Here is a 17,775-nt window from a genome sequence, read left to right on the forward strand (position 1 = left end):
AGAAATTAAAGTGAAAAAATAAAAAGAATAAACCAAGAAGAGAAAAATATAGGAACCTAAAATACAGGGTCCCTAATGCACAACACTGAGGAAAGGAAGATAACCCAGAATGTCAGCTGTGCACTTGACCTAAAAACCAATCAAACGAGATAGGAACAGGAGGATGGAAGACTCTAGAAGATATGATCCCCCCAAAAAAGGGGTTTACTTGATGTTTGACCATTATTAAAAAAGAAATTAAATAAATTCTAATTAATTGAACACATGAAACTTAAATAAATTTTACTTCCTGAAGTTGATTTAAGTTTGAGAGGGTAGGAGAGGTGATATGAGTAAATAACACTGGGAAGTTTGTGTAGATTACCTTAAGAAGTTAAAAATTGATAACTGAAGAAGTATCAATATATGCTTATTATTTATTTTATTTCAGAGATGGCTCTTGCATTCCTAGAAAAGACATTCCTAAGTTGTAGAGGATTTACATCTCAAAGGGGCAAAAAATTTATAGTTGCAACTTTCTAAATAACTGTTCTAAGAAAAGGGAGGTCAGGGACAAACAATAAATAATAAATCTTTCTAAATTATAATCAAACTAAGGCTGTCTTGGTCACTGCAAAAAGAAAGAGGAGACCTCCTTAATTATTTCTGAGGCTAATATGACTTTGAAACTAAAGCAGAAGAGAATAGTACTAACTAAAAATGAAAATTACAGGCCAATATCACTCATGAATATTTATGCAAAACTGCTAAACAAAATATTAGCTACTATATCCAGGAATGGGCTCCCCTGGTGGCTCAGCAATGTGAGCCTGCAATGTGCAAGACCTGCGTTCAATCCCTGGGATGGGAAGATCCCCTGCAGAAGGGAACAGCTGCCCACTCCAGTATTCTGGCTTGGAGAATTCCATGGACTGTATAGCCCATGGGGTTGCAAAGAGTTGGACATGACTGACTGACTTTCACTTTCATATATAGGAATACATTTTAAACTTTATGTATTTTTTCCTGGAAATGAAAAGTTGAATTTAGATTTAAATATCTATTAATGTAATTTGCTATATAAATAGATTAAAGGAGAAGATACACATGATCATCTCAATAGTTGCCAACAAAACCACTGAACAGAATTCAACACTAATTCACAAATTTAAAAAAAACAACAAGAAAGTTAGGAAAATACTGAGAGAAGTTTTCTTTTCACAATAAAGGGTATTTACAAATCCTAATTATAACATAAACATTGGAAGAATCAGCATTCCTCTTAATAGCAAGCATAAAATAAAGACACTGCAATTATTACTTCTATTTCATAGTGTGCTAGGTGTTCTTACCATCATATTCAAAGAAAGTGAAAGAAAAGAACACAACAATACAATTAAGAGGCCTGTGGTCTAAAAAAAGTAGAAACAATGATTCCATTATTTGCAGATATCATGATTGCCTACACAGATAACCCCAAGAGAATGTACAGGCAAATGATTAGAATTAATGAGAAGTCACCAGGTATATAAGGTCTATATCAATAAATAAATGGTATTTCTATATACCAGCAATAACAGTAAATGTAATTTGAAAAATATATATCATTGGTAGGTGCATCAAAAATAAAAAAAATATAAGTAGAAATAAAAATGCTCATGATTTTTAAGGAGAAAATTATAAAACTTTATTGAAACACGTTAGAAATGACTTACATAAAAAAGAAATATCATGTTCATTAATAATTTCAGTATCATAGACATAGCAATTCTCATTAAAATACTCTATGTTCAATAAAAACCCAAAGAAATCCTGATGGGAATTTTAATGAAATTGGACAAGCTGATTATAAAATTAATATAGAAAAACAAAAAGTCAAGAATAATAAGATATTACAGAAGAACAGAATAAGATGACTTATTTTACAATAAGTCTTGTTTTAAACATATTTTGGAGTTTACCTGGTGGCTCAGTGGTAAAGAATCCATCTGCCAATGCAGGAGATTTCAGGTTCCATCCCTTGGTAAGGAAGATACTCTAGACAAGGAAATGGCAACCCACTCCAGCATTCTTGCCTGGGAAATCCCAAGGAGAAGAGTCTGGCGGGCGACAGTCCATGGGGTCACTAAAGAGTAGGACATGACTTAGCAACTACATAACAACACCACTGGTCATAAATGGCCAAACTATAGTACCTGTGCCACACTCAGGAACTGATCAGAAGGGGCCCTGGCAGAGCATGGCTTTGATCTGAACATGGCGGTGAATCTGAACGTGTAGCAACTGGAGGTTGCTGTTGATGTGGGTCGTTGTGGAGATGCCCACATCCACAGAATACATTTCTGTGAGAGGAGATCTGAGTGGTGCATTTCTATGTTCACATAAAATATAATCCACTGAATGAAAAGGAGTTCAAGAACCTATACTGATATAATTATATACATGGACAAATGGAGTAAGAAAACCTTTTTCTTTTTAATAGAACACCAATTGATAAATATAGGAAAAAACTCACGGTGGCCATCGGCATAGTAAACATTGATGATTCAGGCAAAAATCATCAACGGATGCTACAACTATTAAGTAAAATTTAGATGAGGGGAGAACATATATACAGATTCAAAGTTCAGTTCAGTTCAGTTGCTCAGTCGTGTCTGACTCTTTGCAACCCCATGGATTGCAGCACACCAGGCCTCCCTGTCCATCACCAACTTCCTCAGGTTTCTCAAACTCATGTCAATCAAGTTGATGATGCCATCCAACAATCTCACCCCCTGTCGTCCCCTTCTCCTACTGCCTTCAATCTTTCCCAGCATCAGGGTCTTTTCAAATGAGTCAGTTATTCTGGCCACATTAGGTGGCCAAAGTATTGGAGTTTCAGCTTCAGAATCAGTCCTTCCAATGAATATTCAGGATTGATTTCCTTTAGGATGGACTGGTTTGATCTCCTTGTAGTCCAAGGGACTCTCAAGAGTCTTCTCCAACACCACAGTTAAAAAACATCAGTTCTTCAGTGTTCAGCTTTCTTTATGGTACAACTCTCACATCCATACATGACTACTGGAAAAAACATAGCTTTGACTAGATGGACCTTTGTTGGCAAAGTAATGTCTCTGCTTTCTACTATGATGTCTAGGTTTGTTATAGCTTTTCTTTCAAGGAGCAAGTGTCTTTTCATTTCATGGCTGCAGTCACCATCTGCAGTGATTTTGGAGCCCCAAAAAATGAAGTCTCTCACTGTTTCCCCATCTATTTCCCATGAAGTGATGGGACCAGATGCCATGATCTTTATTTTTTGAATGTTGAGTTTTAAGCCAACTTTTTCACTCTCCTCTTTCACTTTCATCAAGAGGCTCTTTAATTCTTCTTTGCTTTCTGCCATAAGGGTGGCATCATCTGCATATCTGAGTTTATTGACATTTCTCCTGGCAATCTTGATTCCAGCTTGTGCTTCATCCAGTTGGGCATTTTGCATGATGTACTCTGTATATATGTTAAATAAGCAGGGTGACAGCCTTGACATACTCCTTTCCTGATTTAGAACCAGTCCGTTGATCCATGTCCCATTCTAACTGTTGCTTCTTGACCTGCATACAGATTTCTCAGGAGGCAGGTAAGGTGGTCTGCTATTACCAACTCTTTAAGAATTTTCCACAGTTTGCAATGATCCACAAGGTCAAAGGCTTTAGCATAGTCAATGAACGACAGATCTAACAGATGTTGGCAATTTGATCTCTGATTCCTCTGGCTTTTATAAATCAGATTCAAAGTATCTTTCCACAAAATACTTACTAATTACAAAGAAAATAAATAGGAATTTTTCAGCGGAGTCACCCGGCAGATACTACCTTAACCAAGAAATCCAGGTTAACATCACGGGTAATGGGATGACATGACATCCTCTACCCCCTGAAATGATGCACTGAGAAGGATACAGTATCACTTCTGTTACTCCTGACCACAAAATTTATCAGCCTAAAATTGATTACATAGAAACATCAGACAAACCCAAACATACTATAAAATAATTGGCCTTTACTCTTCAAAAATATAAAAAATAAATCATAAAAGGGAAAAAAAACTGAGGAAATGTGCCAGACTATGTGAATGAAATAGACATAACAACTAAATGCAATAAGTGATCCTGAACTGGATATTAGACGAAAACTTGGAGGGGCGGGTAAGGAAACACAGACTACAAAAGCCATTGTGGGAAAAAGTGGTGAAATTCAAAGCTTGCCAATTACACAATTGCATGTGTTCATGTCCATTCCCTGATTGTGATAGTTTTGCTGTAGTTATAACAGAACCTGTCCTTGTTCTTAACAATCACACACTGAAGTATTTAGGAGTTGCACCATAATCTCAAATAGCTCAGAAAAGAAATCACATATATATATTACATAAGTTCAGTATAGGTTACTCCTTATTAGTGTTGGTGCTGCTATTTACCACTTATAATTAGATGAAACAATTCTTTCCAAAGGACAATATTAACAATAAGAAATACTGACACATAATAAAGAGGGAAAAGATAAGTAATAGCCTCCCTCCTCCCCAAGAAAACTCAGTGAATTTTCACTAAGGACTACTCTGAGTATGTTGTCTAAACTAAAAGCTTAGAAATGATTTGCTAGACATCCTGGACAGGACTAAGGTTCCTGGCCACGTGCAAAAGAAAAATTCATGTGGAGCTAGTGCCAGGTGAGAAACCAGCACAGGGAGTACGGGCTTCAGGAAACTCTTTGTTGGCCTGTATCCCTGGCAGAAGAGAAGCCTTGCAAAGGCCAGCGGAGACCAGAACAGCAGACTAAGGCTGCCTTGTTCAGTCACATGTAATTATAAGCCAAAGAGGATAATCCATGTGTCCCAGGCTAATTTTATACAAAGTGGTAACTCCTATCAGGTGCTCCTGAGCTTCCATGCTGACTCAGTGGTAAAGAATCCACCTGCCAACACAGGAGATGCAGGTTCAATCCCTGGGTCAGGAAGATCCCCTGGAGGAGGAAATGGCAACCCACTCCAGTATTTTTGCCCCGGGAAACCCCATGGACAGACGGGCCTGGCGGGCTACAGTCCATGGGGGTCACAGAGTCAGACACGACTGAGTTACTAAAATAACAACAAATCAAATACTTCTAGTAATGAACCAGCCAAGGACACTCAAGCATATGGTGGGGTTGGGGTGGGGGGGCATGATTTTTACCAAATACTATTTGTAAGTCAATGTGAAAAACTAATGTTAACCCTCCAAAATTTGGTGGTTTCTAAGTCACAGGAGCATTTTGGCTAACCGACTAACTAAATCCTCATTTGTGAGATATTTTAGCAATGTGTAGACACAACCTCTTCACAGCGTTATGCTTTTATTTGCTTTAAGTGCATATTAAAGCAGCAACAGGTACTGGGTATAGTTTCACCTACAACCACAGGGCTTTAGATCTCAAGAGCCACCTTGAAAAGATTTGAGAAACCATAGCTCAGCAGCTGACAAATTCAACAAAATCTAAGTGGCTTACATAAAAATGTACAGATGGTTTCTCATTGATGCAGTTTATAAAATGTGCCTGGCTGTTTTTTAAAATATACGTTTAAGAAACAAAACCTCAGGATTGAAAATTACCATAATTTTGATAGCCCAAGTAGCAATTCTTAAATAGCACATATATTAATAGCTTAAGATCCTTGTTACTTCTCATTTTATTACCAGAAACATTTTTTTCTCCTTGTAATCATAGAGATTTTTTTATATGTGAGAGTATTTTATGTTAGCACTTGAAAAATTAACTTTCAATACACCTTTCAGCTCCCTCTGGATCACTTTTTCATAGGTAACTGTTTTTTTATGCAACGTATACCAATAAATAGATTAATTTCTCCCTGTTGAAATAAATTTATTTCCATGCTTCTATCTCGCTAGTATAGTAATTTCATGTGAATAAAGAGCAAATCCCAAATGTACTCCCACCTTCGCAGGAAATGCTGAATGAATTAGAGGCACTGACATATGAACAAAACTCTATGGTACAGCACATTATACTTAGATAATAATCAATCAAAGTTAAATTTAGAACCCAGAAAAAGCTCATGCATATATGGTCAATTAATTTACGACAAAGGAGCCAAGAATGTAAAATGGGGAAAGAAAAATCTCTTTGAAAAGTGTTGTGAAGACTGGAGAGCTATAAGCCAAAGAATGGAACTGGATTCCTATCTTGGAATGTACACAGAATCAGCTCAAAATGAGTTCAAGACTTGAATGTGCATCCTGAAAATATAAAACTCCTAGAAGAAAATATAGAAGGTAAGCTTCTCAACCTCAGTTTTGAATAATAATTTTTTTGATTTGACACCAAAAGCAAAGGTAACAAAAGTAAAAGTAAACAAGTTGAACTGCATCAAACTATGACACTTCTGCACAGCAAATGAAACCATCGACAAAATGAAAAGGCAACCTATGGATTGGGAGAAAATATTTCCCATTACCCATGTATTAAGAGGTTAATATCCAAAATATAGAAACAACTCATACAACTCAACAACAATAAAACCAAACAATCTAATTAAAAATGGGTAGAGTGTCTAGATAGGCATTTTTCCAAAGATATACAAATGTCCAACAGGTGCATGAAAAGGTGCTCAACATTCCTAATCATCAGGAAACAAAAATCAAAACTACAATGAAACATCATCTCACACTTTATGGAACGCCTGTAACAAAGAGATAAAGACAAGTGTTGGTAAGAATGAGGAGAAAAGGGAATTCTCGTGTGCTATTGCTAAGAATGTAAGTTGGTATAACCATTACCTAAAACGATAGGGAGATTCCTAAAAAGTTTAATAAAAGAACTACATGTATCAGCAAAACCACTTTTAGGTACATATCCAAAGAAAATACAAAAGATCTCAAAGGGATATCTGTACTCAAAGAGATGAACTGCAGCATTTTCTGTAATAGTCAAGATGCAGAAACAGCCTAAGTGTCTATCAGTGCATGAATTGATAAAAATGTATAGTACTCACCCAAGAGAAAAAGTTATTCCTGCTATTTGTGACAGCATGAATGGACATTAAGGGCATTATGCTAACTGAAATAAGAGAGAGAGAAAGACAAATGCCACATGATATCATCTATATGTAGAATCTTAAAAAGCCCAACAGAAACTAGAACGGTGGTTACAAGGGGCTGGAGAATTGGGGGAAAGGGGAATTATTAGCTAAACGTTAAGTTTTAAGATGGAATAAATTCTGGGGATCTAATCAGCAGGTGGCTTCCCTGGTGGCTCAGAGGTTAAAGCGTCTGCCTGCAATGCAGGAGACCCGGGTTCGATCCCTGGGTAGGGAAGATCCCCTAGAGAAGGAAATGGCAACCCACTCCAGTATTCTTGTCTGGAGAATCCCATGGATGGAGGAGCCTGGTAGGCTACAGTCCACGGGGTCGCAAAGAGTCAGACACGACTGAACGACTTCACTTTCAATATTCAGCATAGTGACTAGTTATCAATATATACTATAAACTTGAAAGCTGCTAAAAGAGTAGATCTTAAATGTTCTTATCACAAAGAACTGGTAATTATGTGAAGAGACAGGTAATAGCTAATGCTATGATGGAAATCATTTTGCAGTATATCAGTATAAGCATGTTATAAACCTTAAACTTATACAATATTATATGTCAGTTATATCTGAATAAAGCCGGAAAAAGAAAAAAAAATTGTACTTTGGGTGATGTTTTTATAATATAGGGAATAATGGTAGTAACTTTTTTTTAAAATTTTTAACAGAAATTTTTAAAAAACCAGTAACTTTTTATTTAAAATGATCATGGATGGACCACAGTAATATGTCACTCAGCAATACACACACATGAAGAAAATGACAGTGTTTTATTACAGATTGAGACAGTTTTCTCTTCCAAACAGATTGAGACAGTTTTCAGTTCCAAACAGATTATAGTCTATTAAATTAAAATTTGGACTGCTTATTGTCAGGATCCCAGTACATGTCAGACCAATTAAAATAACTAATGAGAAAAAGGACCATTTGGGCATTTAGAATTAGGTCTACTATAAGGTTAATTACTTCTCATGTATTAGAAAATTTGAATTGGAAAAATGCAGGCTATTTCATAACATAGACATGTAACATAAAAGAAAAGTAATGAAAGAAAAAAAGAAACAATAATCAGCAGCTCAATGATGAAATTTACATCCTTAAAGAATCTTTGCATTTCCAAGTTATAGATTTCCCCCATCCCTAAGTACTTAGATTTTAGAACAACATACGTTCTTTTCCAGTTACTTTCATAATCACATTTCATACTCATTAAAGTGAGTTAGAGTCTTAAGGCAAATTTAAGACTCATGATGAAATGAGAAGAGTAGAATGCCATGGTGGAAAGGAAACTTTGGCACCATTACTTAATTATTGTCTAGGCTATTTTTCTACCATTATCTAAGTGAATGCAACAGTTGTAGGCAATGCTGGCAAAAGTTAAAACGCTGAAATTAGCTATCAAACAGGCCATTTTATACTGCTGATGTGCATTTGCTTGAGTTCCTTGGGATCAGGTACAAAGACTTAAATAGAACCATTTCTAGGAAGGAGAAAAGAGGCTTTGATTGTGACAGATGATACTGACCAATTCTCTACAGCTTAAAGTGCATAGATGTACAGTTTTAGTGCAATGTGCTTCCTGCCTCATCGTTAGGATGAAGGTAAATTATTGCATCTTTGTTTTTCAGAAAGCATGATTGGCCCTTGGCCAGTAAGCAAGGATCTTCCTCTTCTCTCTCATTGCCCTTTATCTCTTAGTTTTCTTACAACCACCCATTACTTTTCTGACATAACTGGGATCTGATCTTATATGTTAGATGACAAGTTTTTGATGGCAAGAATAGAATCTTTGCCATCCTGGTACCCACAGAGTTGGGGAAGGAAATGGCAACTCACTCTAATATTCTTGCCTGGGAAATCCCACAGATAGAGAAGCCTGGCGGGCTACAGTCCACGGGGTCACAAAAGAGTTGGACACGACTTGGCAGCTAACAACAACCCACATAGGACCTTGTGAAAAACAGGGCCTTGTGAAAAAGTGGCCGTTAGTTAACAGCTGTCCAGTGAAACTCCCTACAGAATGTGATAGGGAAGTGAAGTGAAGTCGCTCAGTCGTGTCCGACTCTTTGCAATCCCGTGGACTGTAGCCCGCCAGGCTCCTCCGTCCATGGGATTCTCCAGGCAAGAATACTGGAGTCGGTTGCCATTTCCTTCTATGATAAGCTGACCCCAACTTCTCTCTGACTCCATTCTGCCACACAGGCCACATGAATTTCGCAAGCCACTTCAAGCTTTAGTCCTCCAGGGTCTGTGCTGTCTCCATTCCCTGAGAGTAGCTCTTTCATAGTCAAATGCCAGGTCTGTGGAAATATGCCACAGATGTTCATGTATCTGAGGTAGATAAGTGCCAGAGACTGAAAAAAGAAAATCCAGATAACAAAACTGGAGAAAATGATAGAGAGGTGCTTGATGTGAGAAATGTCATAGCCCAAGTAGGAAAAAAAAAAAAGGCAAAAAGACTAATAAAGGGGTAAGCTCAGCGTGTCAGTAAATGGCAGAGAGGTGAAAAAATCCTCGCATGGTATGATAATATGGGGTGTGAGCTTGCTCTTGAATCTTCAGAAAAGAGGACTGGAGTTCCATGGTTTACTAGGTGTTCTGGGGGAAAAGAAAAAAGGTGTCAGTGTAATTCTTTGGCATTGAATACAACTTATGAAGGGATAAAGCAGTGAGGCACCAAGAAAGAAATGGAGTAGACAGCAGGCGTATTTCCTGTAAAACAGTGAAGGAAGGTGCAAAGTGTCATTTATAAAATGCTGTGTTTTCACACGGACAGGCATCACCACCTATGAAGAAAAAATGGCATTTAATCCTGATAACTCAGCCCCTAAAAATGTAAATTGTAGAACTGCCATTTGGAAGTTCTGGTTCCAAACTAAGTACTTGTGTTACTTCCCATTACACTGTGATTTTCTACTGAAGGTCAGACGTTCTTCGTATACACTGAAGGCACACCAGGAAAGAGGGACGCTATCTCCTTACATAAGCCCTCTCTTTTTCCCCCTGGACTGACAGTAGGTCATGTACCTCCAAAGCCTGTTTTACCTACTGTGGTGCCTTTGGCCATATTATGTTCCATGATTGGAATGATCCCTTCTTTCTTGTCTTAATTTTTCATAACTGCAAATTGTAATTTCTCCTTGCAATCTTTTTGTTGTTTTTGTTCAGTCTCCCAGTCATGTCTGACCCTTTGTGACCCCATGGACTGCAGCACACCAGGCCTCCCTGTTCCTCTCAGTCTCCCAGAATTTGCCCAAGTTCATGTTCACTGCATTGGTGATGCCATCCAGCCATCTCATCCTCTGACACCCTCTTCTCTTTCTGCCCTCAATCTTTCCCAGTATCAGGGACTTTTCCAATGGGTCGGCTGTTCGCGTCCGGTGACCAAAATACTGGAGCTTCAGCTTTAGCATCAGTCCTGAGTATTCAGTGTTGCTTTCTCTTAAGATTGACTGGTTTGATCTCCTTGCTGTCCAAGGGACTCTCAGGAGTCTTCTCCAGCACCACATTTCAAAGGCATTAATTCTTCGGTGTTCTGCCTTCTTTACAGTCCAGCTCTCACAACCATACGTGACCATTGGGAAGACCATAGCCTTGACTATAAGGACCTTTGTCAGCAGAGTAATGTCTCTGCTTTTCAACACACTGTCTATGTTTCTCATCACTTTCCTGCCAAGAAACAATCGTCTTCTGATTTCATGGCTGCAGTCAGCATCCGCAGTGATTTTAGAGCCCAAGAAGAGGAAATCTGTCACTACTTCCACCTTTTCCCCTTTGATTTGGGATGCAGTAATGGGGCTGGATGCCATGATCTTAATTTTGGGGTTTTTTAAAAAAAAATATTTAGTCTTAAACCGGCTATTTCAGTCTCCTCCTTCACCCTCATCAAAAGGCTCTTTAGATCCTCTTTACTTTCTGCCACTAGAGAGCTATCATCCACATATTTGAGGTTGCTGATGTTTCTCGCACCTATCTTGATTCCAGCTTATAACTCATCCAGTCCTGTATTTCACAGATGTGTTCAGCATATAGGTTAAACAAACAGGGTGACAGCAGATGGCAATTTTTTTTTTATCTTTAAGTAAATTTTTCTTGAAGCCATTCCTCATCAGATTTCCCAGGTGGCGCTAATGGTAAAGAACCCACCTACTAATGCAGGAGACATAAGAGACACGGGTTCGATCCCTAGGTCAGGAAGATCCCCTGGACAAGGAAATGGCAACCCACTCCAGTATCCTTGCCTGGAGAATTCCATTAACAGAGGATCCTGGTGGGCCACAGTCCATGGGGTCACAAAGAGTCATGACAAGCAATTTAGCACACATTCCTTGTATCATTGCTGTTTATTAATGAAGTTTAAGTCATTTCAGTGTCAATTTACAGTGGATCCCAAGCTCTTTAAGGTTTAAATTGGCTGTACCTTCTAATTCATATGCACATAGGCATTACAATAGCCATCCTGCTGAAGAATTGAAAAACAAGTCATTTTTAATATTTCACTGCTAAGAGAATACTTATGAGACTTGATTGTCAGAAAATCACTTCCTAACCATAACTTTTTGCATACACAGTAGTCAGCCAAGATTTGATGGCTGCTTAATAAAGAGACTGGAAGGGAAGTGAAGTGAAGTCGCTCAGTTGTGTCTGACTCTTTGCGACGCTATGGACTGTAGCCTACCAGGCTCCTCCGTCCATGGGATTCTCCAGGCAAGGATACTGGAGCAGGTTGCCATTTCCTTCTCCAGGGATCTTCCCAACCCAGGGATCGAACCCGGGTCTCCCACATTGCGGGCAGACACTTTATGGTCTGAGCCACCAGAGAAGCCCAAAGAGATTGAAGACCTTTGGATTTGGAGATGTGATAGGCCAGAGATTATACTACCAATAACCTCTGGTAGATTCATGAGGCATAGAAGCAAGTGGGAAACATGTAATCTTGGGTCTGCTTCTCTTCAGCACTGATTAAATGTTCACATCATGCACACAGCTAAACTGAACCCTTGAGGAAAGTGAATGTATGATCTTAAGACGTTTTTATCTAAACAGAAAATCCAGTGTGTGCGTGTATGTTTTTTCAAAACAATGTAGGTATCAGCAAGTGGCTCACCTTCTTCTTTCCCACTGGCAAAATAGAGATTCCCAGTAATCAGCTCAATTTGTTAATCTAAGCATGCAACAAAGAAATCTGAAGTAATGGTTTTTGTAATGTGTGATAGTTTTAAGTATTTAATAGAATAGCTGCTATTGTTGTTTTTATCATTGATTTGTAATTTCTGTTATTGTTATTACCACAATTATCATTAAGTTGGACTTTCTTTAGATATATCTATAAACTTCTCTAAATACCAAGAATTTGTGGGGCCATATTATGAAAATTAAACACTGAAAAGAGCTGATTATTGGCCTTTAAGCAGTTTTAACTACAGTCTTAGTATTTATGTACAGTTCAGTTCAGTTGCTCAGTCATGTCCAACTCTTTGCAACCCCATGAATCGCAGCACGCCAGGCCTCCCTGTCCATCACCAACTCCCGGAGTTTACTCAAACCCATGTCCATCGGATCGGTGATGCCATCCAACCATCTCATCCTCTGTAGTCCCCTTCTCCTCCTGCCCCCAATCCCTCCCAGCATCAGGGTCTTTCAAATAAGTCAACTCTTCGCATGAGGTGGCCAAAGTACTGGAGTTTCAGCCTCAGTATCAGTCCTTCCATGAACACCCAGGACTGATCTCCTTCAGGATGGACTGGTTGGATCTCCTTGCAGTCCAAGGGATAAAATGAGTAGTTTGTTTTTTTAATGAGGGGAATCTGGAGAAGCTGAGAGAGAATAGTAACATTTTGATATGGTAGAAGTGATTGGGAAAGATAGGGAAGCATTGCCAGAGTGAAATTCTGCTTACTGGGGATGGTAGAGGATTGAGACATTTGAGGATATTAGATTCTTAGAAGGAGGAGTTACACTGGGAGCAAGATTGAGCAGAAGCAGTTGAGGGGAGGTGGTGAATATTTCGGAATATTCATTGTTCGGAATAGGAAAAATCAGAGAGTCAATTTGCCTCTCCAGGGTGAATACTTCCTAATGGCAGCGAGACACCTGTACTTAGAAATAAAAATTATTTACAACTAATAATAATCAGTCAGAAAATACACACTTTTGAAAAATATGTCAAATAATTTCATGGGAGAAATGTAAACCAACTGAATCATGCTGCCTGTTAGCATTTGATATTTATGAGTGCACAAAAGCATGGTCTTTAGAAATACTGTATGCATTTGAACTGCTTTTGCAGTTCCAGCATCAGATTAAAATTTAATTCTATGCAACTCCTGATGATTTTGTTTAGAATGATGGCCTCTGCAGTGAATTAAGTCAGCATGGTGTAGCAAAGCCCTTCTTGTGATTTTGGGAGTCACACTGTAGGTAAAGCTCCTGAGTGAAATACTGGAATATATGCAGACAGAAACATTATTTTCCTGGCAATGCAGAACCACTGTCATATGCTCCAAACCAGGCGAGGTGTGCAGTATTATTCATAATTATCTTTATTCATCAGAAATCTCTGGTTTCAAGCAGTGATCACATTTACTCAAGTGGGTGGGCTTGGCTGTACTCCCACCAATTGTAATGCAGTATGTTTCTCTTAACCATTCTTTATATTTGGTGAAGCAATAAGCTCAGTGGATTCACTGTCAGCATATTGTAGGGCTTAATATGAAATCTGCATTTTTCTAATTACTCTTCAGTTTACTTCAGGAACAAAGGGACATTAATAAAACAGAAAATTGTCAAAGTAAATGAAATACAAATTAGTCATATTTACCAATATTCAAACACCAACAATGAGTTTATGAAATTTTTAAATTTTTGATGATTTTTAAAGGTAGAAAACTATCCCAATTTGTTCTGAATGTGTTTAATAACAATCATAGCTGAGTTAAGTTTATTGTCCTTTTAAAATTTAAGTGAACTCATTGGTCATATTTGTTTTTATTTATAAAGTATCTTTTTCACTTTCTTATTGATTTTGAGAAGTTATTTTCCTTTAGGGGAAAATTAATAAGGAAGGAAGGAAGACAGGAAGGAGAAAGGAAAAAAAAATAACAAGAACACTTTCCACATACAGTATCTTACCATGAGCTGGTATGTAAAATCATTCTGTTAGGGGAAGCACACTGATTGAAACCGCCCACCATGGCCAGGCACCATAGTAACCATTTGCATGAGTTGTTTTATGACAGGAGATCCTGATAAGGAATACGGAACTAATAAGCCACCACCAACCAGAAGAGTTCAGGAAAGGTCAAAAGGAGACACCGCGTGTCCGTCCACTTCCCAGAATCCCTCTCGCTAGCATCCATCTTGGCTGAGTGATGTGTGGGCCACCAGGAAAAACTCTGAATTAGAATGATTGGCTAAAGACCACCCAGAAACTAATCCCATCACCATAAAACCCAAGCCAGTTCTCCTGGGTTCCCTTACCCTCCTGCTCTCCACCCAGGTGCCCTTTCCAATAAAATCTCTTGCTTTGTCAGCACGTGTCTCCTCGGACAATTCTTTTCTGAGTGTTAGACAAGAGCCCACTCTTGGGGCCCTGTAGGAGGCCTCCCCCTTCCTACAACAATTCCAGTTTGGAAACATGTTTGGATTGTTTGTTATGTGGAAATGCAGTTCTAGGTGCTGCAGGGTAAGAGTAGGAAGAAAAAGTCAGAGAACTAAAGAACCCAGCAAGGAAGTTGAAAATTTTTTTATTGCGTTAAAAGGGCTGGGCCTCAGGAATAGGATGCCTGAGAATTTTATATTTTCTTGAGTAACTGTCTTAATAATTTGATATATTCCTTTTAAACAGAAAGAATGCACTTTTCTTTGTGTTGGACTGTATTATTGTTCAAATTATTCTCTGCTTCTCCCTGGGGTAGTGGATACTTTTTCCCATTGGGCTTGACCCTGTGACCTGCACTCTGAAATGTTTAAGAAGGTGCTAGAAGCCTGGGCCCCACAGTGACTATGCTAACCCATGAGGGACATGGGACCTGAATGAAAAACATACCTTTTTGGGTTTGGGGGTGAGCATTTTTTTTTATAACAACATACTTTAAGCTAGCTAGAATTTATTTCCCATTCAGGTTATATGGAGCAATTAATACCATTGCTTCTTTATGGGGAGTGGGTAATTCTGAAAGATAACATTCAATAGGATGGTAGATAATATTATGAGAGTCCTTAAAGCCAATTAAAAATTTTTTTAATTTATCTTGTAAGCAATGAAGAGCCTGCAGTTTTATAAACAAAGACAGTGGATCTTCCATTTGGAACCAGAGTTGATTAGGAATGATAATGGGAGCAGTTGTGAGAGACTATTCATTGCAATAATACCCAGGAAATCTGAGAAGGCTAACTTAGGGTGGTGGCAACAGAAAGAAAAAAAGCAGCAAGAGCAGGTAGAAAAACAAAAATGGAATATTAGTCATTTTCATTTGGCTTTATGCATTCAATAGAAGTTTAAGCTTAATAAAAATTCTGAAAATTTCCCACACTGGATCTTTCAGACACAATGTCTACCATCTGGGGTGTTTCTTTAAAAACATCTGGATAGTGATTAAATATCATGGCTTCCAAGTAAATGTCTAGCATAGTATATACACAACCTTGGTGTTGAATTGCAATCAATTTCAAAACAGAATTCAGTGAACAATTCCCAGGAATGCTTAGAATTATAAAATTAAATAACTACAAACCTCATATTTTTCCTTTAACCCAGATGCAGTGCTATATATGTGTTCATTATGATATCTAATCATAATGTGCTCTGAGAAAAATTTGTTGTTTCTTTTTCCTTAACTTAAACCACAGTCATGCTTTTTGTTTTTTGTTGTTTTTTTTTTTTTTTGATGTATGTTTGATCTTGTTAGAAATTTGTTGGGAACAGAGAGTCAGGCTTTAGAACTTGTATTCTGCTGTGATTTATCATTTCTTTCCTTCCTTCCTTTGCTTCTCCTCTTTTTATCTCCCTTCTTCTTTTTCTTCCTCTCTTCTACAGCTGTTAGTTGACAACTCACCATGTGTCATATGCAATACAGGTATTAGGGATACATCAGCGAACAGAACAAAGTATCTATCAGCTCTCTTGCAGTTTCCACTGTGGTGAGGAAGGAAAAAATACATACATAAATATGTAACATAATGGTAGACAGTCCAAAAAAGCAAAAAAAAAAAAAGCAAAAAAGTAGGGGTGAAGTAGTATTTTAGAGGTCTTTCCAGGTGGCTCAGTAGTAAAGAATCCATCTGACAGTGCAAGAGATTGGCACTGATCCCTGGGTTGGGAAGATCCCCTGGAGAAGGGAATGGCAACCCACTCCACTATTCTTGCTTGGAGAATTGCATGAACAGAGGAGCCTAGCAGGCTACAGTCCATGGGGTTGCAAAGAGTCAGACACAACTGAGCAAGTCCGCACAACTTTAGAGGGGATACTGAATGAATTTCACTTAGTATATCATTTGAACAGAAACTTGAATGATATAAGGAAATGTTAAGGAAATGCAAAGGGCAAACTGATTCAAGCAGAAGTAACAGCAGTTCAAAGGCTCTGAGGTCAGAGTGTGCATCCCAAGTTTGAAGCATCAAGGAAGTCATTGCACCTGAAGAAAGGTGCAACCAAAACCACTTATAGCCAACGGGAATTTGCTGCATGACTCAGGGAACCCAAACCTGTGCTCGATAACAACCTAGAGGGGTGGGATGGGGAGAAACGTGGGAGAGGTGTTCAAGTGGGAGGAGACATGAGTAAGCCTACGGCTGATTCATGCTGTTTGGTAGAAACCAACATCATACTGTAAAGCAATTATCCTTCAATTAAAAAGAAATTAAGAAAAAAAAAACAGCTTGTAGGATGTGGCAAGGGCCTGGATTTTCTTCTAAGTGCGATGAGAAACTGATAAACGGTTCTAGGCAGGGGAATAACACCTGACATGTTTTAAAATGCTAGATGTGTAGCACTGGAGCCAGGTGCCTGGGTATGAATTTCCAGTCCTAGGACATTTGTCAAGTTATTTAATTGCTCCAGATCTGTTTCTTCACGTGTAGAAAGGTGTTAATTATTGTAATTATACAGGGATGTTGTGAAGATTTTACAAAAGGTGATTCAGGTAAAGCTCTCAGCATGATGCCTCATACATACTAAATGCTCAATAAATAGTCTTTAGAGTTTTTGTAATTAATATTGTTGCATATCACCACCACTATTAAGTAAGCCTACTGAAAGACTCACAAGAGAAGACAACCATGTCAAAGTATGCAGTGATAGAAAGTATGGAGAGGAGAGAGAGACTGATGGATTATATAAAACATAATTTAGTTGCTGAAGTAATAATTTCAAAAATGGGTGAGGGCAAAGGACAAATTAAAAAATTGTTTTTTTGCATATGATTTTACATATATTACTCTTGCTTAACTTTTTCCTATAACTATAATAATGCAAAAACCAAGTAGAGTAATACATGATCTTTGACATAACTTCTGTAACACATTTAGTAGTCTTGTCTAATTTATTACTGCAGAAGTGTTAAAAACAGGAATATGTGTGAAGCAATTAACCAAAAATATGTAATTACTTGTCCTCCCCTGACCCTGAAGTTGGAGTACTGAATGCTATTTTAGTTAGATCTGTTTCTCTCACTTTATTT

The 17,775-nt window shown here is 38.0% G+C and overlaps 1 non-coding gene across 1 annotated transcript; it reads left to right on the forward strand.

The window, feature by feature from the left end:
• Positions 1-7,252: 7,252 nt before the first annotated feature.
• On the forward strand, positions 7,253-7,324 carry TRNAC-GCA. The gene has a single exon. It is a non-coding gene; the product is annotated as a tRNA-Cys (tRNA).
• Positions 7,325-17,775: the final 10,451 nt, after the last annotated feature.

The sequence above is a fragment of the Cervus elaphus genome, chromosome 11, assembly GCF_910594005.1.
Source record: "Cervus elaphus chromosome 11, mCerEla1.1, whole genome shotgun sequence".
Taxonomy (NCBI): Eukaryota; Metazoa; Chordata; class Mammalia; order Artiodactyla; family Cervidae; genus Cervus; species Cervus elaphus.